General features: G+C 33.9%; 3 long non-coding RNA genes across 18 annotated transcripts in view; 2 read left to right on the top strand and 1 right to left on the bottom strand.

The window, feature by feature from the left end:
* LOC127730693 (uncharacterized) overlaps positions 1-12,125 on the bottom strand; it is a 70,961-nt gene extending 58,836 nt beyond the window's left edge. For 3 of the 16 annotated variants that reach the window (XR_007995231.1, XR_007995228.1, XR_007995223.1), the window contains exons 1-3: positions 11,580-11,978; positions 5,359-5,451; positions 1,591-1,764 (exon numbers count right to left, since the gene is read on the bottom strand). This is a non-coding gene — a long non-coding RNA (uncharacterized LOC127730693). Of the gene's footprint in view, positions 1-1,590; positions 1,765-5,358; positions 5,452-10,054; positions 10,358-11,579 lie in introns of all 16 variants that reach the window. The other 13 variants (XR_007995237.1, XR_007995229.1, XR_007995226.1 and 10 more) reach the window with 9 other exon arrangements.
* LOC127730700 (uncharacterized) lies at positions 6,770-9,054 on the top strand. Its single transcript, XR_007995248.1, has 2 exons — positions 6,770-7,249; positions 7,411-9,054. It is a non-coding gene; the product is annotated as an uncharacterized LOC127730700 (long non-coding RNA).
* Positions 12,126-12,155: 30 nt separating the features above from the next.
* LOC127730699 (uncharacterized) lies at positions 12,156-13,955 on the top strand. Its single transcript, XR_007995247.1, has 2 exons — positions 12,156-12,303; positions 13,468-13,955. It is a non-coding gene; the product is annotated as an uncharacterized LOC127730699 (long non-coding RNA).
* Positions 13,956-26,066: the final 12,111 nt, after the last annotated feature.

The raw sequence follows: 26,066 nt of genomic DNA, 5'->3' as shown, positions 1-26,066 counted from the left end.
TAGAATGATAAAAGTGTTGCCACCTAATTTCGTACTTAATCTGTATTATGTAGTAATAAGCATTGTGTATAAGTTTCATAACATTTGGTTGAGGCAAACTCAAGTTAGAGAACGGAAACAAAAAAATTGTACTTGATCTCTACTGAGTTTTGTGGTAATGAATATTGTGTAAAGGTTTCATAATGTTTGGCTGGGGAAAACTTCAGTTACACAATGGAAACTAAAAATTTTGCAATCTTTCGATTTATAAAGGGGCATAACTCAATAATGGTTAAAGTGACACTACCCAAATTAAACTTGATCTGTGTTTTATCAGTGGAAGTCAAAATTAAACATTGCATTGTATAAAGCATTGATTGTAGTTGATTAAACTATAATCATGGTCAAAGGAAGATAACTCCAATTTTAAAAATATATTATAAACTTGATATTTAGAAGAAAATAAAAATTTTGCAATTTTTCCATTTATAAAGGGGCATAACTCTAGATCGGTTAAAGTGATGCCACCAAAATTCAAACTTGATCTGTGTTTTGTGGTAATAAGCATTGTGTATAAGTTTCATAACATTTGGTTGAGGCAAACTTAAGTTAGAGAACGGAAACTAAAAATTTTGCAATATTTTCTTTTATAAAGGGGCATAACTCTAGATCGGTTAAAGTGACCCCACCAAAATTCAAACTTGATTTGTGTTTTGTGGTAATAAGCATTGTGTATACCTTTCATAATATTTGGTTGAGGCAAACTAAAGTTAGAGAACGGAAACTAAAAATTTTGCAATATTTCCTTTTATAAAGGGGCATAACTCTAGATCGGTTATAGTGACGCCACCAAAATTCAAACTTGATCTGTGTTTTGTGGTAATAAGCATTGTGTATAAGTTTCATAACATTTGGTTGAGGCAAACTCAAGTTGGAGAACGGAAACCAATTTCGGGACGTATGGACGGACGGACGTACGTACAGACGGACAAGGGTAAAACTTAATGCCCCCTCCGCTAAGGTGGGGGCATAAAAACTGTAGTACTTAAATTTCAAGTACAAATCAAGTACTGTAAAATACAGGAACTTAATATCATGATAATTTTAAAGTAACAAAATGGTACTAAATATTAAAAGTAGATTTCCAGTACTACATAATTTTGGTACAGAAATAGTAGCTATGCAAAAGTAGCTGTGTAACCAATGTCAAGTTCTTTGACTACATTTATTCAGAAAACTATAATGTGTCAAATATTAATTTAAAACCAAATTCAGACCTGTATCAAGGAATCAGAAACTTGTCAACATTTAAGTTAAGTACTAAGGAGTATTATTACTACAACTGCACAATATTAATGACTTTACCATAAGTTATTTCTTAGTTTCCTTAAACTGACCTCATCACGAATATCAACAAATTGTTTACGGTTTTGTAAATAAAATAATTTGTCACTTCTAACATGGATAATTTTCGACTTGCCCACAACAAGAATCAAAACTTTGAACTCTATGACCTCAAACTTTAAAAAAATTTGGAGACTACATGAACATGATGTACCGAGTCTGACAAGAAAAAAATATTCAAATAAAGTCATCATTTTAATAACATACCTCTCATCACAAAATTATTCATTGACTACTGCTCCTCTGTGCTCATATGCACATAAATCAATATGACAATCTATGAATCCACTATATAATCTAGACATCAATGACCCAAATGAATTCTGTTCTGTTGCTTAGCTTCTCCTACTTCTCAAAGTACTTGTACTTTCATTGAAAATGCTAAAAGAAATAATGGTTAATGAAATGAAGTTATAATATCTGCCAAAATTGCCTTTAATATTTGATCCGGCAAAATTGGCTTAGTTTGATCTTTTAAAACTAGACCAACAAACAACCCTGAAAAAATAGAGGCTTCCAAGAGCCTCAGTCACTCACCAGTATCCACTGTGGTTTTGGAAATCATGTAAAATAACGTTTAAATCATAATAAATAGTATTAGATACCCCAATAATGATTGTGGCCAAGTTTGGTTAAATTTGGCCGAGCAGTTTTAGAGAAGATTTTAGTAAAAGATTACAAAAATTTACGAAAAATGGTTAATAAAATTGACTATAAAGGGCAATAACTCCTTAAAAGGTCAATTGACAATTTTGGTCCTGTCGACTTATTTGTAGGTCTTACTTTGCTGAACATTATTTCTGTTTACAGTTTATCTCTATCTCTAATAATATTCAAGATAATTACCAAAAACTGCAAAATTTCCCTAAAATTACCAATTCAGGGGCAGCAACCCAACAACAGGTTGTCTGATTTGTCTAAAAATTTCATAGCAGATAGAACTTAACCTGGTGAACGTTTTAACCCCACGTCAGATTTGCTCTGAATGCTTTAGTCTCAGAGATACATGTGTAGGACTCGGAACCGCGATGGTACTCCGAACTGCGATGGTCACGCCGAAGTGCGATGGTCCATGCTGATGTGCGTTGGTTAACACGCTGAAGTGCAATGGTCCATTGTGACACTAACTTGTTGTTAGATATGCTGAAGTGCGTTTGGTGGATACGCTGAAGTGCGATGGTCTAACTGTGACGTGTATACTAGCTAAATGCAATGGTCTGAAGTTGAAATCCCATTTTTAAATGTGGCGGTGTAGTGGTTAATGTGCTAGCCTCGCGTTTGGAAGACTGGGTTTTCTGGTCAGGTCAAAATAAAGACTTTAATTTTTAATTTGCTAATGTTTTGCTTAGTATACAACAGTATGAGGCAGAAAATAGACTGGATGGCTCAGATTAAGTATAATGGATTCAAGTTGGGGGACATTGTTTTTAAAATGAGCATTCAAGTGCGATAAAATAAAAAAAACGGGTATAGCACAGCGCTCTTTGTAGTACTAACTAAGCAGGATACATTTAATTTTATCAAATATACTAGTAACTTGTTCTTGTCATGTCAGTAGCTACGAAATTTCTCACAACACTCATGCATCTATTTATTTAATAAATCATAACAGTTTTTAAGAAATAAAAACTACCGATTACATTTATGCTTGACATATAGTGAGACATGACGCTTGTTCTGTCATTAGCTTGAGAATTAGCTGATTTTTCGCTAAGCAGCAGAAACTGAGAATTACAACAAGTTGGCACCATTTGGGTTTCTTTTGGCCTAACCCATAGCAGAATATTAATACTTTAAACAAAATAAAATAACCAAGATTGCCCGTTTTCTTACAAAGCATGCCGGACTCATTTCGAGAATAAAACAAAATTATCGCTACTTGATATAACGAAAACATTGCTAATATTAATTTATTATTTTAAAAGTTGTCCACACAAAATCATGTGATGTTAACTTGAGGAGAAGTCAAATTTTATATAAGACCAAGACATGCTCAAAACTGTTTGGGACTTAAATCGTTCGTTTCATTCTGTTTCCTTTCCTTCGTACGTACGAAACCTTCATCTACAAATCTTATTCTCCTGCCTGTGAATCCATTTGTTTCATAACGTTGTATTTGAAAACGTCACAATATCAAACGTCATGCAAAATCATCGCACTTCATCGAAAGGACCATCGCACTTCGACGTGGACCATCGCACTTCGGCGTGGACCATCGCACTTCAGCATCCCCATCGCACCTCCGAGTCCTACACATGTATAAGCCAAAAACTGCATTTTACCCCTATGTCCTATTTTTAGCCATGTTGGCATGTTAGTTAGCAGGAGAGGTCATCTGACACATATTTCTAACTAAATATCCTAATGATGTTTGTGGCCAAGTTTGGTTCAATTTGACTCCCTAGTTTCAGAAGAGAAGATTTTTGTAAAAGTTAACAGCGACGGACAACGACGACAGACGCCTTGTGATGAGAAAAGCTAATAAACAGCTGTGCCACGAGCGCATGATACACCCGTCGTCTTGTGTGTGAAGTTTTATGCAATAATCATAAATAGTTTCTGAGATACGGCGCGACATGTGAAAACCCCCCTTTTTTACAAAAAACTCAATAACTCTAAAATAAAATTTTGAATCATCACCAAAAAGTATACAGATCTTAAGATTAATATAAATAAGTAGTGTGTAAAGTTTTAAGTAATAATAATACATGTTTTTTGAGATACGGCGCGACATGTGAAAAAAACACACCCCTGTTTTAGCTATAAAGTCTTGTAACTACGAAAGTTTAAATCTTATTTTCACCAAAAAGTATGCAGATAGTTTGACCATCATAAGAAACAACTATGTTAAGTTTCATTAAATTTGGATAAGTGGTTCTCAAGTTACAGTGCGACATGTGGACGCCAGAGAGACAGACAGACAGACAGACGGCCGGAATCCGGACATTTGTATACCATAATATGTCCCGTAAAAATTTTGACAGGCGTATAAAAATGACTAAAAAATCAAAGTATTTAATCATTTTAATGTTCTAATGATCTAATCCATCATATAAAATCCATATGACCCTTGAATGAAGGGATGAACAAAAGCGGTTATATACATGTATAATTGGATCTCTGAATCTGTCATGATTTATAATGCCAATCTTTGGGCATCAACTTACCATCAAGTTATTTTAATAATCATGATACTTTTTGAAATTTGAAGTCATTCAAAAATGTTTAAATTATACCAAAAGTTGAACTAGTATTTGATATAAGGTAATATCTGAGAAATGGACTAAACGAGACAAGGTTTTGTGGTAAATACATGTACCTTGAAAGTTGTTATTGGCTTTGAACTAGCTGTTAGCAATTGGGAGTACTCTCAAATCTATACTTAGTCTTTTTAGTTTTGGGGATGTATAAATCTGCTTTAAAAGCCCTTTTCACACCAATATCCCAGCTAAGGTGGTTGGTTTAGCACCACAAACTACTAGTCTAGCCCCACCACAACCTTTTGAATGCGTCTGTCTCATGTCAGAAGCCTGTTAGTGTTATTCAGTGGTTCAGTTTGTCGTTTGTTGCTGTTTATAATATTTTGTTTTTTTGGTTCTGTTTTTTATTTATTACATTGTATAAATTAGTCTGTTAGTTTTCTGGTTTGAATTGATTTACAAATTTGTGATTCTCATATAGGGTCTTTAAAACCTGACTATGCGGTATTGGCTTTGCTCATTGTTGAAGGATGTACAGTGACCTATTGTTGTTAACTTCAATGTCATTTGATTTCTGGTGGAGAGTTGTCTTTTCTCATTGGTGTAAACAATATTTTATTTTGAAAATAATTACGTAATTTAAACATTATTATCATTACAATATGACAGATTTATTAGGATTGAAAAACAAGTGAATTTACACTTTTAAAAATTCCTCTATTTTTTCTCATTGGCAATCACCACATTTTCTTATTTTTATATTTACATTACATACATGTAAAGCAGACCTTTCATCTTCTCGAGGAGTCCACTTCCTATGTACAACCAGGGGGCCCAAACAGCATCATCATGCATGATTTTGAGTCAGCTAAAAAAAAGAATCAAATAGATTATGATACAATAAATTAATACATAAATTACATAATAATTTAATAATAAATAATGAATCTACAATCATATTTTAAGAAGTGAAACATCATTTTAAATCAATAAATATCATATATTAAATTTCGATTTTTTTGTATCAGTGTCTTCTAATTTCTGGGTAGATAAGTAAATACGGGCGAGTTGGCAGACCTTTATTTTTTTTATATTCTATATTCATTTGGATTTTACCCAAGTTAGGCGAGTTGCCATTGTTGACAGGAGTATATTTTACGGATTTAACCCTTTTCATAAGTGGGGCAATTTTTTTTAAAAGCGGGGCGAGTTGGTAAGGAAGCCACCACTTGATTTTTATGGGGTGGGGGCTAGGATAAGAATGTTATCCTGAATTTTTTTTTTAATTGAAATCTCTGTCCTGCCAGTTAATTTTTCACTATTTTCGTTCCTGGTAATTCTTTACATAAATCCTAGCTTTTTTTAACTTATAAGTGGAAGCAGGACAAATCGCCCCACTGGCAAATCGCCACACTTTTTCACCAACTCGCCCCACTTTTAAAAAAATCGCCCCAAACTGGTTTACTAACTCGCCCCACTTTTTAAAATATCGCCCCACTTGTAAAAAGGGTTAAATCCCGTTAATATTACTCCTGTCAACTCGCCCCACTTAATGAAAAACGGTAATATCTAGATGAATATATAATTTTCATGTCTGCCAACTCGCCCCACTTAATGAAAACTAATCTACACAGAATACCAGTGCAAGCAAGCCCGCACTAACCAAGCCATCCTATTCAACATGTGGGAGCAGTATATCAAGTTGCAGGCAGCATATCTACAACCAGACTCTTACGCCAGTGTGGTCGTGTCAACGGTCCAGTCGTGGAAGCAGACAGCTATTGAACTTTCTAATGACAATGTATTCATGTATTCATGTGCTTGTTTTTAGTGCTGACATTTCATCTAGTACTTCTTTTTTATGTTATCATGCCAGTGCTTGTCATAATTGATTTAATGTATGTTTGTTTAAAATGTTATTGTTATGCATACTTACGTAGATGTGCAGACCTATCATCTGAGAATAAAATTATGTAAACACACATGATTCTTGACTTATCTTATAAAACATTGAATATATTTACCAGGAAAAAAACATCACATAAATGCTGATGCTACTTTCTTTCTGTTTTATTTCAACCAAAAGAAAAGAACAAAAAAAAAGATGCATTTCTAACGTTTTCATAAGTGGGGCGAATTGGAAGGCCTACACTCATTTGTTGACATGACTCAATATTAGGATTTTCCTATTTTTATACGACCGCAAAAAAAATTTTTGTGGTCGTATATTGGTATGACGTTGGCGTCGTCGTCGTCGTCGTCCGGCGTCGTCGTCCAAATACACATTAGTTTTCGCACTCTAACTTTAGTTTGAGTGAATGGATCTCATTGAAATTTTACCATAAGGTTCAATACCACAAAAGGAAGGTGGGGATTGATTTTGGGGGTTATGGTACTAACAGTTAAGGAATTAGGGGCCAAAAGGGGCCAAAAATAACCATTTTTGTAACTTCCAGACATAACTTGTGTGTAAGTGTATGGATCTCTCTGACATTGTACCACAAGGTTCCATATCACAAAGGGAATGCTGGGATTGATTTTGGGGGTAATTGTCTCCAAATTTTAGGAATTAGGGGCCAAAAAGGGGCAAAAAACAAGCATTTTTCTAGTTTCATGACAATAACTTGTTTGTAAGTGTATGGATCTTTATGAAATTGTACTACAAGGTTCCATATCACAAAGGGAATACTGGGATTGATTTTTGGGGTAATTTCCTCCAAATATTAGGAATTAGGGGCCAAAAAGGGGCAAAAAACAAGCATTTTTCTAGTTTCATGACAATAACTTGTTTGTAAGTGTATGGATCTTTATGAAATTGTACTACAAGGTTCCATATCACAAAGGGAAGGCTGGGATTGATTTTGGGGGTTTTCCCTCAAAATTTTAGTAATTAGGGGCCATAAAAGGGCAAAAAAAACATGCATTTTTCTAGTTTCAGGACAATAACTTGTGTGTAAGTGTATGGATCTTTATGAAATTGTACTGCAAGGTTCCATATCACAAAGGGAAAGCTGGAATTGAGTTTGGGGGTAATTGCCCTAAACGTTTAGGAATTTGGGGCCAAAAAGGGGCCAAAAAACAAGCATTTTTCTAGTTTCCAGACAATAACTTGTGTTCAAGTGTATGAATCTCTCTGAAATTGTACTGCAAGGTACCATACCACAAAGGGAAAGCTGGGATTGAGTTTGGGGGCGATGAATCATAAGGGGGTTCAAAAAATTGGGGGGGGGGGGGATTTTTTTTTTCCTTTTTTTTCTTTAACATTTTCCATTTTAAATTGGTTATTTCTGATTTATATATAAAAGCAAATAATAATGATATGGTTTGAATAGGCATACATGTGAACCTCCCGACGGGAGTACAATAATCCCCTTTTTCAGGGGTCTCCTCCCGACCTCCCGTTGAAAAAATCCCGTGTATGAAATTTTTCATGAATGAAAAATTTCTGCCCAACATAACATCTCAGGCATCTGGTGTAACTGATATTACCTGAAGTTATATTTTACCTGTAAATCAATTAACATGCATAATTATATGGCTTCACTTGTCAGCTTGGGTGTCAAACATACTGGTAAGCAACGATTTTTACCTCAGGCTAACTGCCGTTGTGTAACAAAAACTGTGTATTTATTGGGTTACTTCCCTTGATTTATCCTGTTTTAAGTTACTTTCCTTTTAATAATGAAAATTTTTAAAAGAATATAAATAAAATATAAATTGAACAAATAATCATAAAAGGATGGTTATCAAATGATTTTAAATGTCTTAGGACAAATAAAAAAATAATAATTTGAAAATTATTTGAGGATTCTATACTTCCTTTTAAGGCTTAAATTGAAATTTATATAATAACTATGACCCTAACTTTACAGATAGAATGAATTTCTGAGTTTGCAAATAAAAACTATTTGCAAGAGAAAAAAAAAAAATTAAAAACTATTTGCAGACAGCTAAACAAATGTTCTGGTTGCAATGATTGTTTTATAGAATATGAAGTAAAAAATTTAAAGAACATACTGGAAAAAAACAATGTTAGATTGAACATGTAGAATATAAATATGGAGAAACTTTATAAGTACAAGGGTACTATAAACATAATAAATTGGTTGGAAAGTTGAAGAAAACACACTTTAAAAGACCATTTTTACAGCACACGGTTACATTTACAACAAAATTAATGTCGATTAAAAACCTCCTGATCTGAGTCCTAATCTCCTGACCAAAATTTCCCAATCTCCTGATCTGAGTTTCACAGTCCATCACATGTATGAATAGGTAAATTGAAAATTTTTAAGTTCTTAGTCCACTTTCATTCTGTGTCAGAAACCTATGCTGTGTCAAATATTTAATTACAATCCAAATTCAGTGCTGTATTAAGCTTGAATGTTGTGTCCATACTTGCCCCAACTGTTCAGGGTTCGACCTCTGCGGTCGTATCAAGCTGCGCCCCAGCGGAGCATTTTATTCATAAGTGGGACAAGTTGACTTAACTCAATTCATCAGGATTTTTCTATTTTTCACAAGTGGGGCGAGTTGACATTCACGTCACCGAAATACTGATACTCACTTCTTACTGCTTTATTTAAACAAAAAGAAAAGAATTACAAAAGATGTTTATCCAAGGTTTTCATAGGTATTGATTTTATTTATAAGTGGCAGGAACATATACAACGGGATAGCATCTTTTTCCATAAGTAGGGCGAGTTGGCATTATTAAATTCATCGTGGTTTATCTATTTGTCATGAGTGGGGCGAGTTGGCAGACCTTATTTCAGCGGGATTTTAACCCTTTTCATAAGTGGGGCAAGTTATCCAACCTATTTTCAATGGGATTTTACCCTTTTCATAAGTGGGGCGAGTTGGTAAACAAGAGTGGGGCAATTTTTTAGGAAGTGGGGCGAGTTGGTGAAAAAGTGGGGCGATTTGTCATGGATTCCTTATAAGTTGACAGAGAATGCACGTCGTTTCGTAACCTGGTCGTTTCGTACCTGGTCGATTTGTAACCACGTTGTTTTGTAACTGAGACGTTTCGTAACTTTTGTGATTAAATATGGTTCAAAAGTGTTAGTTTAAATTAATTAGTTTAAATAAAAAAGTTAAAGTTATTATTTAAAAATAATCAAATTGTTCATCTAATAATAACAATATTGTAATATTTTTAATTTAAAATTTTCTGAAATCTTTTTAATTATTGGCTAATTGGCTAATTGGTAATTACACTCGGTGACAGCTTTAATGGTTTTATGACAACTAATGACAGGTAATAAAAAGTAATTACAGTAGGTGTAAAGTGATTAAGTAGATTAATGGCACACGACCTGAAAAAAATAATTATTTTCTCCTTTTTTTTCACTTTTACATGCAATTGCATAACCCTCCTCCTTTTTTACCCGGGCTGGGGACCGGCGTTAGCTTGTTGAAGGCAGTACTGATATGCTCCACTGGTAGGAATGGTAAGGCCATCAACTTACGTAAAAATTTAAAAGTGTTGCCCTTGGAATTGTATGAAACTACCAAGCCTGTCTTTTGGATTTTACGGAAGATGGCTTGACTCCAGTGAAATGCACAACCTTGGACGGGGACTCCTGGAAACAGACTGTGTAGAGCATTCCACAGGCCACGTTCAAAGTCTGCTTGTTTTCATACAGATTGGAGAGAATGACATCTGTGATAAATTATCTGCATCACACACAGCATCAGAGATTGTACAACTCGCAAAAGATGTCAAGCGCTTAGGTGTTCCTTCTGTAGTTATAGGCTCCAACATCGTCAGACTAAAAACAAGAAACATGAAAGAAACAACTTATGATAGAAAAAAAAGAAGATAAATAAAGAACTAAGCAACATAAAGATGAGTGATGTCAAGTATTGGAGACACCAAAGCATGTGGCAGAAGACTAAATACTTTGATAAAGACGGGGTACATCTAAATGATGATGGACAATTCAAATTCTTCTGTTCTATTCGCATGTGTGCAAAACTGTACTTGTAAAGTGTAAATTTATGTGCAATTAATTATTTAATAAATAAATATAGATATATATCAGTTTAATTGAAGTCTGGAGCATGTCAGTTAACTGCTAGTAGTCTGTTGTTATTTATGTCTTATTGTCATTTTGTTTATTTTCTTTGGTTACATCTTCTGACATCAGACTCAGACTTCTCTTGAACTGAATTTTAAAGTGCGTATTGTTATGCGTTTACTTTTTTACATTGGCTAGAGGTATAGGGGGAGGGTTGAGATCTCATAAACATGTTTAACCCCGCCGCATTTTTGCGCCTGTCCCAAGTCAGGAGCCTCTTTTTTTAGTCTTGCATTATTTTTAATTTTAGTTTCTTGTGTACAATTTGGAGTTTAGTATGGCGTTCATTATCACTGAACTAGTATATATATTTGTTTAGGTGCCAGCTGAAGGACGCCTCCGGGTGCGGAAAATTCTCGCTGCCGCGTGATTGAAGACCTGTTGGTGACCTTCTGCTGTTGTCTGTTCTATGGTCAGGTTGTTGTCTCTTTGACGCATTCCCCATTTCCATTCTCAATTTTACATACATCACTAAGTCTTTTTATTACTTTTTGCGTAACCTACTACTCTTATTGTTATTATATATTGATATAAGGTTACAAAACGTCTCAGGTACGAAACGACCTAGTTAAGTTAGGAATCGACTAGTTACGAAACGACCAGGTTACGAAACGACCTGCACCCTTGACAGAACTCCAGTTCCGCATATTTTTCAAATAATACACCCCTACCAGTACCCCCAATAAAACTCACATGGTAGCTCCCTTAACAAGAGTGGGATATTTTTATAAAGGGAGGCGTGTTGTTAAAAAAGTAGGGCGTTTTGCCAGTGGGTCGAGTTGACTTGCGTCCGTTCTTGACAATCTTTGACTGATTTTCGGGTTTGCATGCGATGACATTTATAAATTCAAATTTGTTTTCGTGAAAAGTATAGCACTAGCATCTTCTTAAATATGTACATGATAATATTTACCTTTCGTTGCGCTTTCCAAGTACAAAATATTGGGTACGTAATCCGTTAAGAGAAACACAACTTTCTTTCGTTCCCCGGTTTCTTCCAGTTAATCAGTTAATCGACAAGCAACCCATTTCAATTTATCTGTTCATACTAATAACTTTTTGACCAATCGGTTTTGAAAAACCAGAGTTCTTTGTATTATCTATCTGACTATAATATATCTTTCCATTCTTTATACTCAAGGATTTGTACAGTGACACTATACAAATCCTTGTTAAACTGTAAAACATGAATTCAGCAGCAGACGAGCGTCCATGGATTTTGCGTCATAGTATAAAAAACGGCAACGGAGAAAATATTTCCGGGTTTTCGTATTCGACGTGTCAAGCTTTCGTACATTTACGATCATTTACGTATATATGAGAGTTAGTTCTTTACCCGGTCTGGAATCAAGAATGGGGATTTAAGTATAGAAAATAATTACAAAAAAGTTCAGAAGTGGTACACTGAGTATTATATGCCTTTGTTATAATCAAGGATTTGTATACTCTACAAATCCTTAATATAAGCAGAGACATATATACACAGAGATTGGCAACTGTAACAGTGGTCAGCGAAATCCAATTAAAAACACGCGTCACACGAGACTTTAACGAGATCGCCATTTTGCAACTGATCATGACAAGTTCACCACCGCTTCGATTTTTATTTTACATCAAGCTTTTCAAAACAGCATAATGTAAGTATATATTTCAATTTCGTAAATTATTTACCTTGTTTTATTCAGTTTGTAGTAATTGTTAGTTAAAATATTGTGACGATTAACGTTTTATTGTGGTCAATAATAAGGGGAAAGCTTGGCCGACTGGACGTTATGAAAATTTTTTACACGGACGTATTTTTTATTAAAACCTTTTCATTCGAAAAGGAATAAAACCATTTATGAGATGAATCACTTTTCCCAAGACATACTGGTTTTTTGTAAATATGTTGAATTTTTCATTAAATCACCCACTTTGATGCAATTTACAATTAAAATTCAGTATTCTCGCTGTCGGCCACGTTCAATTTTTAAAATATAAAGACAGGCCCCTGTCCATGTCTACAGTCAATAAACTTTTCCATCTTTAGAGAATAATTATTCCCAGCACATGAATTACTTTCTTATGACATACTGGATTTGTGTATAACAGTTGTTTTTTACATATTTTCACCCACTTTGATGCAATTTACAATTAAAAATGACCATTCAAGCTGTCGGCCATTTTCATTCTCTTCAATATAAAGACAGGCCCCTGTCCATGTCTACAGTCAATAAACTTTTCCATCTTTAGAGAATAATTATTCCCAGCACATGAATTACTTTCTTATGACATACTGGATTTGTATATAACAGTTGTTTTTTCCATATTTTCACCAACTTTGATGCAATTTACAATTAAAAATGACCATTCAAGCTGTCGGCCATTTTCATTCTCTTTAATATAAAGACAGGTCCATGTCTACAGTCAATAAACTTTTCCATCTTTAGAGAATAATTATTCCCAGCACATGAATTACTTTCTTATGACATACTGGATTTGTATATAACAGTTGTTTTTTCCATATTTTCACCAGCTTTGATGCAATTTACAATTAAAAATGACCATTCAAGCTGTCAGCCATTTTCATTCTCTTCAATATAAAGACAGGCACCTGTCCATGGCTACAGTTTATAAAATTGTCCATCTTTAAAGAAAAAATGTACCCATCACCATTGATCACAGGAATTACTTTCCCAAGTCATACCGGTTTTGTGTATATAAATTGTTTTTTTCATTATTTCCACCACTTTGATGACATTTACAAGTTTATATACATGTATATTTACATTCAGTATCTGACAGCATTTTTTTTTTAACAGGATCCTGCATGTTATAAAAGAACAAAGATGTTGATCAAATTTACCTAACAGTGCAGCATACAAGAGATGTAATATCATACATGTGCTGAATGTAGGACTCCCTAGCCTTTCTGATTGAAAAAAAAAGATTCCCTGGCAGACAAGAACAACTATTAGTGATGACTTTTTTCAAATGTTACTGCACAGTCGTGTAGTGGACTGATTACATGTACTACTATCAATGTGATACTAAAAAATGGTTTTGTAAGAGAGAAAATGACCTGTGCTTATCCTGACTGTGAAAACACCACATTATTGTAGTTCAAATATCATAGTTCATATGCCAAACTTGATGTACATGTGTATGCGATTTTTGTGCAAGTGATGGTGACATCATTGAACTAAGAATAAATACAAGACTCTGCATTCAATCTATTGAATTTGAAACAGAAGTGGCAGTTGTGCAGAGACTATACGGATAAAAATGCAAATAAATATCTTGTGTTCAACTTCATTTGTCTTCTTTACGTTTACAAAGTATACATGTACATAATTTTTACATACATGTATAACAATATGATGATGTAGTATGATTGCCAATGAGACAATGATTTACATGTATGACTATCATTGGAAGACCACTCTATAATATCTTTGTATATCATGAGAATGGAAATGCTACCTTTGTAGCATAAAGGTAGCATAATGTAAAAAAGGGAAAATGTTCATTTATTCAACAACACTCCTGTGAATATATAACTTGACAGTACTAAAGGCAAAATATTTCGTTTCACAAATTCCTTCCTCTCCTCGGAAAATAACATATTTAATTGTTTACATGAAATGACAAAATGTGTAGAATAAGAAGCAAGAAATGTTTACTCTACTTGTACACTACTAGTCGCTCATATTAGTCATCATCTATGTTTGTTTCAGTCCTTTAGCAATGGTGCTTGTTTATATTTATCTGTTGTGTTGTGTTGTTTCAGTTTTACATGTCCTCATTCTGTGATCACTGTTTCACCTCACCTATTTTGAAAAATGTTAATGCAAATATTTTCTGCAATAAATTGAAAAGGCACAGCTGCTATGACTATTCAGAAATGTGAGGTATATGTCAATGAGACAACAACCCAACGACAAAAATATTCTTTGCACATCTATGAATGTTTAAGAATTCTTGTGGAGGTCAAAAGCACATAACGTGTACTTATATATTGGTGACCTGGTACATGTATGTACCTATTGATGCATTTCGTCCTAAACATAAATTGTGTGAAGAGACCAAGCAGTTTATATGCTTATAAAAAAACTGATATTGCAATGAATTCCTGTATAACAAATTCCGGGAATGAGACACTATTTTATTTAAACCAGATGAGATATTAGTGGTAAAGGTTTAAACAGAAGCAGGAGATGTCAAGGGGCAATACAAAAAGTACAAGGTCGTGTAACACAGATAAAAAAATGACAAATGAAAAGAAAATAACAGCCCACATAGCACTGCACCGAAACATAAACCCACAAAAGATCAGATAAAACTTGTCTTCAATTTTAAATCTTTCTAATTTCAAACTCGAGTTTCACTACCCGATAGGAAAGAGTAAAGATAAGAATGTTGCAGTACTTCTGTGGTCTATGAAACAGAACATTAAAATTCTACAGTTCAGCAGAGCATTTTACTGCACTTATGATACACGTTGTTTTTAATCAGGGTCTGTGATATTAAGTCTATAAAAAACTACAAATAATGACAGATTCATATTCAATATTTCATGACAGCAAAAATAGTGATTTCGACAACACTGTACATAATGTACGTTCATTTAGGAAATTCATGCAAAGGTTCCACAAATAATGTAATTGTAGGTCAATCAAAAAGTAATCATTTAAATCCGTTTTCCACGAGACAAAATTCTACTGGCTACATATTTTTTTTATATACAAAAGTTGCTTTCTGATTTCTTTTTTTTTTTGACATGTTAAATGACTATTTTTGTTCCTGATTGAATACTATAGTAGAATGTAGGACAGTAAGTCACAGGACAAAAAGTCACGGACAAAAAGTCACAGACGAAAAGTCACAATTCAGTTTTGAGATTATTTTTCTCTGAACAAGAAAACACTAATTTTAAAAATAATTTTTTGATTTTTTATTGAACTATAATATATGAAGCAACTTTGTAATTAAAAATTTATTCAATAAATATCAATGATGATCAAATAATTGTTATGATAACAAAATGTCAAAGTGGTTTGGCACTTAAATGGCTTCATGGTGCCAAGAAATATATTATTTGCATGATTAAAATTTAATAATTTTTCATTTATCAAGGCTTATGAACAATTTCCTGAACTTAAAAATGAATAAATGTAAAAAAATATATTATTTGAAGATCTTTCTCTTATATAATCAAACAATTGTCAATACATTATTTGTGACTTTTTGTCCTATCAAATTTGTGACTTTATGTCCTGTGACTTTCTGTCCGTTTACCCTATTCATAGTATAGCCCAGTGTTTCTGTTAAAATAAAGTTCTGGTCATGGTTAAAATAATGTCAGAATTTGTTTAGTTGTAAAAACAATTACCAAGTAACAATCCACTTAGAACTTCACCTCCGGCAAAATTCAGGTGATCGGAGGGCAATAAATTTGCGTAATCGCACACCTGTGAATCCACAGTCACAACTCTAAGGAAATAATGACCGGAAAATCGGACACACATAATTTCACTGTGTAATTTAGAAGCAAACTTTAGCAAAGAAATGTTTCTTGTAATATCATGATCATCATGATCATTACCAGATTTTACTTTTTAAATAAAAAGAAATGCCGAAAAAAAGAAAAAAATATTTTCTCAATCAAATACATTAAAAAAATATTATTATATAATATATTATTTCAAGTAGTTTTTTAGAAAAAGAATTTATTTGATCTGAAATAAGTTTTCCTATTACTTTTCTTGATTAGCTATCGAGGTTATTCATCCCTGACTTGTCTACATGTTGTAGAATAATTATCGACGAGAATCTCATTCCGGGCCGCGTTTTTTAACGGGATTTCACGGAGTTGCCAATCTCTGTGTATATATGTCTCTGATATAAGACTATGAAGAATCAGAGACATACATGTACATGTCTCTGGAAGAAGTGAGAATAAAGAAAAAACTAAATAAAGAATATTTAATTATTTATTTATTATTTAATCTATAACTTATTCACTTATTTTACATTTTGTTCTATTCAGAATTAAATACAAGACTGTTTGCTGAGGGGGTGGTGCCGCGGAATTATGGAAAATTGACAAACGAGGATTACTCTTATCAAGGATTTGTATATTATTACTATACAAATCCTAGCTCTAATCAGAGAAGAACTAAAGGTTAAACAGTAACTCAATAATAAATAAAATATAAACATAGGAATGCTCTTGGTTACAGAATTGGCTTTAGGAGTCTATCAGTCTTGGCGGAGACTTAAGGAGGGGGGGGGGGGGGTCACTTATGTATTCATTTAAGTGCATTCGAAATTTTACTAATCGGACAGACCTTCAGTTAAGAATCCGTGTCAAGTTCTTTTGTAATCATGATTATTAGGAAACATCTTATAAGTTTTCCTACTGCCTCCTTGGTTTACTCTATACAAGGTTCTACACAAGTATTATAATAGCCAGTGCTACATTATCACCCTGATCGATCCTTGAAATGGCTAAATTTTGGACTTGATCTATTGGTCCAAGGTTAAACAATATATTTTGTTTTATAATTCTCAACTTATGAACTTTGCTTGCAAATACTTTAATCACTATCTCCTATATTCAACGAAAAGCTCACCAGATCTTAGGGACGAGTCGACATCAAAAGTTCAATGTAGGATAATTCACTGCCCCCCCCCCCCCCTTTTTCACTTAATTTGGGAAAAATTGATTTGATATATATGTAAAATTGATGTTGGATAAACAAAACTTGCAGCAATTTTTACCCACCCACCCCACCCCCAAACTATTTGATTTAAGTTTTTTTTTATCCTACATCGATCTTATGATGTCGTCAGTCCCTTATGTTATCATGTTTGTCAAAATGTCGAATCAAATCAAAATTTTACTTACTAAATTTGCAATTATACTAAGACGTAGGTTTCCACATGTTGAGCAGCCACGGGAAGTTCCGAACTGTTCACTACTATCTCTACTTGAGTTCATTCATGTATTTTGGATGTTCATGTTGCACAAAGAGGCGAATTTAGTGCACCCTGCCCCTCCCCTTTTTGTGGGAAAAATTTGATTGATTGTATAGGGATTATCACTTAAGCATGCAGAGGTGGATTTAGAGGGGGCCGGGGGGGATTTGGTTGATTATATAGGAAATCACTGAAGCATGACCAGAGCGGGACCCTCAGTTAGGCAGTCAGTGGGCCCCACTTATGAAAATATCTGGATCCGCCACTGCCATGACTTGTGAGGCCTGCTTTTTAACAGTCAGTGCCCCCACCCCCTTTATGAAAATTTCTGGATCAGTCAGTTTATGTGTAATGGTAAGTGATTGTTGTTTTATCTTTTATTCTCTGGCTTTTCTCGTTTAATTAGATTTTTGGTTATAAATTAATTTAATTGGTATCCTCTTTCAATTTCATCATTAACAATAGACCTACACCAAAAGGCCCTGTACTGTAATTTTCTATCTTGCCCAAAAATACTTTAAATAGTACTGTTTTCACAAATGCTTGCTTGAAACACAACTTAATAAAATAGAAGCACTGCAGGTAATTTGCTTTTATTCCACACCAAAGGAGAATGAATGTATGGTAAAGTTATAATGTTACCGGCATTATTCTACATATATTCTGAGACTATTATAACACTATGTTATAGTCTGAGGTTATAGTAGTCTCAGATGCATTGTATAAGGGCTTTAATATAAGGGCGGGTATAAGGGACGAAGTAACACCATGTGACTATTGCATTGGTTGTCGTGATTTAAACACGATAAGAGTGTTTCCTTCCCCCTAAATCTTATGATCCTCATTCAGTCATTGAACAGGATAGAAACTATTTCAGACATCAAACAATCTGAAACTTTTCAAGTACTTTCTATATGCTCATGTGCAATTTCTTGTTAGCATAGTTTTGTACTTGGACAGATAATCAGAATGATCAACAATCAAGTATTGACAACAGTCAGGTCTATTTTCATCGGTCTCATTTGAAGAAACCAGGTATGCGGTAATTTTAATTCAGCCTTGTACAATATATATATACATCCAGTCATTTTTACTCAAGCGTTACAAATAAGGTTAAATGTTAGATTTTTATATTCTTTTAACTGCATTCATGGCAATTAATCAGCCATCCATCATTAGTTGTTTGTGGGAAAGACACCAAGCACTCTTTGTATAATTCAACTTATATCATGAATATTGTGAGGACAAGCTTTTAAAAATAAAATCTTTTAAAAACTATAAATATTTTTTTTCAATTACATTTATTTCTTCATTAGGCCAACTGAAATAACATGTGTGTTTCCTATTACATCTTTGAAAAAAATAGGATAGGTAGGGGATTTTTCTTATTTTACAATTTTTTTTTACATTGAGTCTATGGCAATGATGGGCTGATGGGAGAGAAATTCTGACTTTAACAGTGCTTATTGATAAATCAAAAAAACTTTAGGGTAGGCTATTTCTAAGCTTGAAATATAGGGTAGTTGCGGAAATAAGAAACACACATATTTTTTTATTTGACCTTACATACAGGAAAAAGATATTTTTTTTAATTAACATTGTTTTATTTTTATATAATTTCACTTACAAGTTGACTCCTTTTCTAGATTTTTTTTGGAAGATATGTTTTAAAATGGTTGATGGAAAAGTACAACCATATCTTAAATTAAATAAATGGATGTTCATGATGAACATCAAGAAGCAATGAAAAAATTCAGTGTTTAGAAACTCACTATCTTTTTTATTATATGAAAGAATGAGAAAACTGTTGAATCATCGTGACTGTTGTTAAGAAGCTTTCCATTTAATTTTGTTAATTACTACCTGGGAACAGTCATGACAGTTTATCAGTATATATGTTCCTGTTACTATACACTTTTCATTAAATTGCTATATTTAACCCTTTTCTCTATAATGACGCCTCTGTGTTGTAGTGCATCAATTGAAACGTTTTCATGTACAGTTAACATTGCATTAAAGTACACGTATTTTCTGCATTTCATTGAAAAATCCTATGCAAATGAAGTATATAAAAAAAAAATGCTCTGGAGAAAAGGATTATAAATCAGTCATTGACATTGTCAGTTAATTATTTTAATATTTCATACTTTTAATTAAATCATGTGGTCTTTTTGGAAAAAAATCACTTCATATGTATTCATATTATGCAAATATTAAAAGTTATAGGCTTGAAGCAGAGATTCACTATACACATGTATGTCTGGCATGCAGAATGTTGAAAGCAAGTTAAGAATTTTACTTTATGCATGTATTAGCTGTCGTGCATATATCATGCATGGTACTTTTACATCTTTGAATAAGATATAGCCGTAATACGGATGTTGCAGAAACGTCCGTAATACGTATGTTTAAGAAACGTCCGTGAAACGGAAAATCCGTTTTACATCAGTTTTTACACGTACGTTTTACGGATGTATTTTTACAGACGTTTTACGGACGTAACCGTATCATCCGTAATACATCCGTATTACGGATGTTTTACGGACGTTTATTACCACATCCGTGAAACGTCCGTAGCTATTTTACCTGTGTATAATTGTCACATCTTTGACGGTCCTTTTGTCTATGGATAGCGGAAAAGTTGAACAAAAGGACTACGGACCCATTTAAAAAAACTGTCCTCTAGTGTCTCCCATCATGATACTCATGATAAGCAAACATCCTATGACAAGTCTCATTTGATTCATTTGATTACCAAAGTAACGGTTTACAAAGAACCTCATTATTTACAGATACCCTAGTAACAGTAAACACAGGAAATCGGTCCCAAGGTGCAAGGCATGAATCAACCAGTGAAACAAATGTCGATGGAATGAATATATCAAATGTTACTGAGAAGAACCCTCCAATGGACTGGCATCTAGATGCTATGAATATATCAAATGTTACTGAGAAGAACCCTCCAATGGACTGGCATGTAGATGCTATGAATATATCAAATGTTACTGCGAAGAACCCTCCAATGGACTGGTATCTAGATGCTATGAATATATCAAATGTTACTGCGAAGAACCCTCAAATGGACTGGCATCTAGATGCTATGAATATATCAAATGTTACTGCGAAGAACCCTCCAATGGACTGGCATCTAGATGCTATGAATATATCAAATGTTACTGCGAAGAACCCTCCAATGGACTGGCATCTAGATGCTATGAATATATCAAATGTTACTGCGAAGAACCCTCCAATGGACTGGCATCTAGATACTATGAATATATCAAATGATTTTTCGGAGTGGAATCAAGACAGTGTAAACATATCCAATGCGCTTGTGCTAGAGAGCGCCATGAACGGCAATATAAACGGAACGACTGTACCAAATGGAGGAGAGATTGACGGATCAATGGGATTAGACCAAGATATGAATTCTTCCTATACAAATGGTTCAAACTTAGGAAATTTGTTTAATCAAAATCCAAATATGCCACAGGTAAGGATGATACCAGTTATAATTGTAGTGGTATTTAGACAAGTCTTAGAGATAAAACCTTACACTACTAGATAAGAAATAACGTTGCATACGACACAAGTTTCCCATAGCATGTTCTTGTGAGAACTTTAGTTTGCATAGGTAAAACATATAAAAGGATTGTCTCTATGATTGTTAAGGTATATGTTGGATTTTTTTTTATGAAATCGTTAGAGAAATGTAAAATGTCTACCAAAATGCAAGGTTTCATCTCAAAATTTACGATTATTCGATAATATAGAGAGTACTTGATTACTATATTATTATTAGAAAAAGAGCAAAGATTTTTTTACAGGAATCGAAACAGTAAAATTATTACCCATTAAAATAGTAACATTTGGTTACCTGACAACTCTATACAGTTCTTTTAGTTGTATGATTCATAAGCCGTTAATTTGTTGTGGTCCTGAATATGAATGAAATATTTGCCACTAGACGTCAAATAAACAACAACCAATCAATTATTAGCCAGTGCTTCGGTACTGACATGGTTTGTAACATACCGTTCTTAAACTCTCCGTTGTTAAATTTAGTAATTATTATCAAACTAAGGTTCCAACTCTCTCGGGCAAAGTTGACCTTAGATGTATCTGGATATCATTGCAGATCCCTTTTGGAAGTATATCTCGTCACGTTTTTCGGTACTTCAATCCTTGGCTTTCAAACTTTTGGCTCTGAGCATTCCTGATGAAGTAAACCCAGAAAAGCGTCTTGGCTTTCAAACTTTTGGCTCTGAGCGTTGCTGATGAAGTAAACCCAGAAAAGCGTCTTGGCTTTCAAACTTTTGGCTCTGAGCCTTCCTGATGAAGTAAACCCAGAGAAGCGTTTCGAACGCATGCGATTTATAAAGTGTTATCTTCATCATTGTGACAAAACCAAGATGAGTCTGTTTGGCCACTGAGACCTTGATCTTCGATAAAACAAAATGTAAAAACTTGTCTTTCAAGAGTAATAATTTTGCGGAAACAAAAGATTTAGGGTCTCGATTTCAAACTAATAATAACTGGTGTGGCCTCTTTAAGGAGTCTCGTATGTATTGTACATGAACATGATGTTACGATATGATTCCTTGTATATTGCAAAAAAAGAATACAGTAAAATGAAACCATGACAAATGGACGCCATCCACCCACGTGCATCCATCATATCATATAAATCCGTAAAGGGAATATAGCGTGCTGACATTATGTTTACGGCAAATTAAAACTGAAACAACGCCAACCTGCGGAAAAGTTGTTTTCACATTCAATATAAAAAGTAAGAAGATACCAATGGGTATTTAAAAACATAAGTCGCATAAAAAAAAAAGAGCGAGAAAAAAAAATTTCAGGCGTTTTTCCTTATAACCTCGATGAAGAATTTTCCGGGTTGAAATAATATTGTGTCGGTGAGATTCTCATAATGAAAACTTACGGAAGACCTTTCAGGACCTCCCAAAAATATATATTTGAATTAGTCGTTATCACGAATTGAAGAAACAAATTTCCGGAAATAGTTTTAACAGAATAAAATTCATTATCATATTTTTTTTTTGTAATTTGTGATAACGGATTAAAATTGCAATAAAAAATGTGTAAGTCGCGATAACGAATTACATAAATCGTTATAATAGATTAAACTTGTTATCATGAATTCGTAGAAATATTTATCACGTTATAATAGATTAAACTTGTTATCATGAATTCGTAGAAATATTTATCACATTTTTTTGTAATTCATGGTAACAGATTAAAATCGTAATCACGAATTCCATAAATCGTGATAACGAATTGTATAAATCGTGATAACGAATTGTATAAATCGTGATAACGAATTGTATAAATCGTTATCACGAATTTAATCCTTTATCGAATTTTATCAGTAATCACGAATCACAAAAAAGTGATGACAAATTACATAAATTCGTGATAACGAAATATGCAATTCGTTATCATGAATTAAAAAAAAAATTGTGATGATGAATTCAATCCGTTATTACGAATTAAAAAACTGTTATAACTAATTCCATAAATTCGTGATATCGAATTCAAATATATATTGTTTGGAGGTCTTAAATGGGCTTCCGTAAAAACTTTAGCTCAACTAGCTACACTTGTGATCCTTTTGATAAGTGGATTCTCAGGTTTATAATGTGTGCTTAACTCTTATGAAATAGGATCTAGATAGGCAAAATGGTAGGTTTGTTCGTATCAACTGGTTTAACCTCATACAATGTTATACCTGCGCAAAGTCAGGCTATCTGGACCATGTGCTGTTTTTTGCTTTGTTTTTGCTATTTTCTCGGAGGAGTCGGTTGTTGGTGTTTGGTGTTGTCCGTTGTACTGTCTAATATTTTTTGGTAATTTTTCTGTATTCTTGGAATTCATTGTAATAACATTAACGGTACCAATTTTATTGCACCAGATGGCCATTTCGACAACTTATGTCTCGATCTTCAGTGAAAGTCATGGCCAAAATATTTGAAAATCCAAAACTTATTCCAAAATTGAAGAGCTGATAAAACCAAAAAGAACCCCCCAAAAAAATAGCCAAAGCTGGACAAGGAATCAGAGCTTTGCATGAGGGAGATATATTCTTTAATTCAAAATAATTTCTATAATTTTGTAACATTGATTGGCAATTTGCTTTCATAAAAGTTTAAGTATCTACAAAATTAAAATATGTATCTTTTACAATTTTTTATTTGAAGTGTCCAGTGCTTATGGATATTTTGACAAGCGTGTTTGTCTTCTTGTTGGAAAATCAACCGAATGCATCATCGTATTTCTCAGGTGTGCCGAGAAATGACCCATCATCAATACAGCCTGGAAATGTACTAGATGGATCAGTAATTCTCAACCATGGTGTTTTACCGGACGGTGCAATAGCGATTTCGCCTGACGATTTACCGGACGGGGCAGTAGTGCTTCCCCCTGGTGATCTACCAGATGGAGCAGTGTTGATTGGTGATGCTGGTAATACTCATGAAGGCTTAGAAATAGAAAATACTGCAGAACAAAATTTAAAAAATTCTATTTTTCCACTTAGTGAAACTTGTATAAAGATTTTTTCGAGATCGTGGGTGAAGTCTCTTTACATGTTTCTTGTAACAACATGTATCATTTTGGCATTGGCTGGGTATATTATGTTTTTTGTTCTCCCAAGACAAAAAAAGGAAATATTGTCACCTATTTTCATAACAATACGATCATTTATGTTAGTTGCTTTAATCAAAGTCTTGTTGTTTACTGTTGAAGGCATTCCAGCTTGTCAAACATTCCCATTTGAATTACCAACTGACCTGCAGTGTCTGTTCATGCATATGCGTCATTACACAGAGAATTTGTTAGTCACACATGTGTGCTTGTTGTCATGCCTGTCGCTCTACGGTACAGTGTTTAAGACTGAAGTGTACTTCAATATGAAAGTTACTCGTATTTCATTGGCATTCATATACATAGGATGCGCTTTGTTGAGTATGATGTACGTCTTTGTAAATGTCAGAACTTGCAATGAAAATTTAAGTATGACTAACTTAAGCGATTTCATTTTCCTGAACGCATTGTGTATCACCTTAGTGGTTTTTGTTGTTATAGCGTCAGTAGGAAAACCATTGAAGGCGTTTAACAATTCACAAGAGGGAATTTTGAAAACGCAGTCACGGATGTCTTTGATTATGATGGGGTTTTATGCTACAATGTATTGTCCATGTCAAGTAATGATTGTAGTCTTAGTTAATCAAAACTGTCCAAATGAGATACCACTGATGTTTGTTAATTTCTTAATCGGTTTACTAAAGGTGTTGTTTCTGTCTATTTCTCCTTTTATCTTCTGCCTGAGTGTTACAGATCTTCGACAAGCATTGTTATCAAAATTATGCGCATGTTTACACAAACAAAACCCTAGTCTAAAGCCATCTATTGAATTAACCAACAAAAGTTAAACCTAAACAAAACATTTTATACAAAAAAATACTTTGTCATTTCTAAAGACCTCCCAATGAGAAATAGTGTGGGACTTTTTGCAACCTAAAATAGGTCTATTTATATATCTACTCATATATTATGATAAATTGAACTTTTCTACACACATCAGGATACTTAATTTCAAACAACGTCAATTAGTTAGACCCATGTCGGGAGGGACTTTACAGTGACACAATGTTTTTTTTACAACGTCATTTAGTAAGACCATGCCGGGAGGGACTTTACAGTGACACAAACAACGTCATTTAGTTAGACCATGCCGGGAGGGACTTAACAGTGACACAAACATGGTCATTGAGTAAAACCATACCGAGACCATGCCGGAAGGGACTTTACAGTTACACAAACAACGTTATTTAGTAAGACCATGCCGGGAGGGACTTTACAGTGACACACAAACAACGTCATTTATTAAGACCATGCCGGGAGGGACTTTACAGTGACACAAACATCGTCATTAAGTTAGATCATGCCGGGACGGACTTTACAGTGACACAAACAACGTCATTTAGTTAGACCATGCCGGGAGGGACTTAACAGTGACACAAACATGGTCATTGAGTAAAACCATACCGAGACCATGCTGGAAGGGACTTTACAGTTACACAAACAACGTTATTTAGTAAGACCATGCCGGGAGGGACTTTACAGTGACACACAAACAACGTCATTTATTAAGACCATGCCGGGAGGGACTTTACAGTGACACAAACATCGTCATTAAGTTAGATCATGCCGGGACGGACTTTACAGTGACACAAACAACGTCATTTGTTTAAACCATGACGGGAGGGACATTACAGTGACACAAACAACGTCATTAAGTTAGACCATGCCGGGAGGGTCTTTACAGTGACAAAAACATCGTCATTAAGTTAGACCATGACGGGAGGGACTTAGCAGTGACACAAACAACGTCATTTATTTAAACCATAACGGGAGA

The sequence above is a fragment of the Mytilus californianus genome, unplaced genomic scaffold (genome assembly GCF_021869535.1).
Source record: "Mytilus californianus isolate M0D057914Y unplaced genomic scaffold, xbMytCali1.0.p SCAF_2, whole genome shotgun sequence".
NCBI lineage: Eukaryota > Metazoa > Mollusca > Bivalvia > Mytilida > Mytilidae > Mytilus > Mytilus californianus.
The sequence above is the reverse complement of the archived record's forward strand: the minus strand, read 5'-3'. Positions and strand labels throughout refer to the sequence as shown.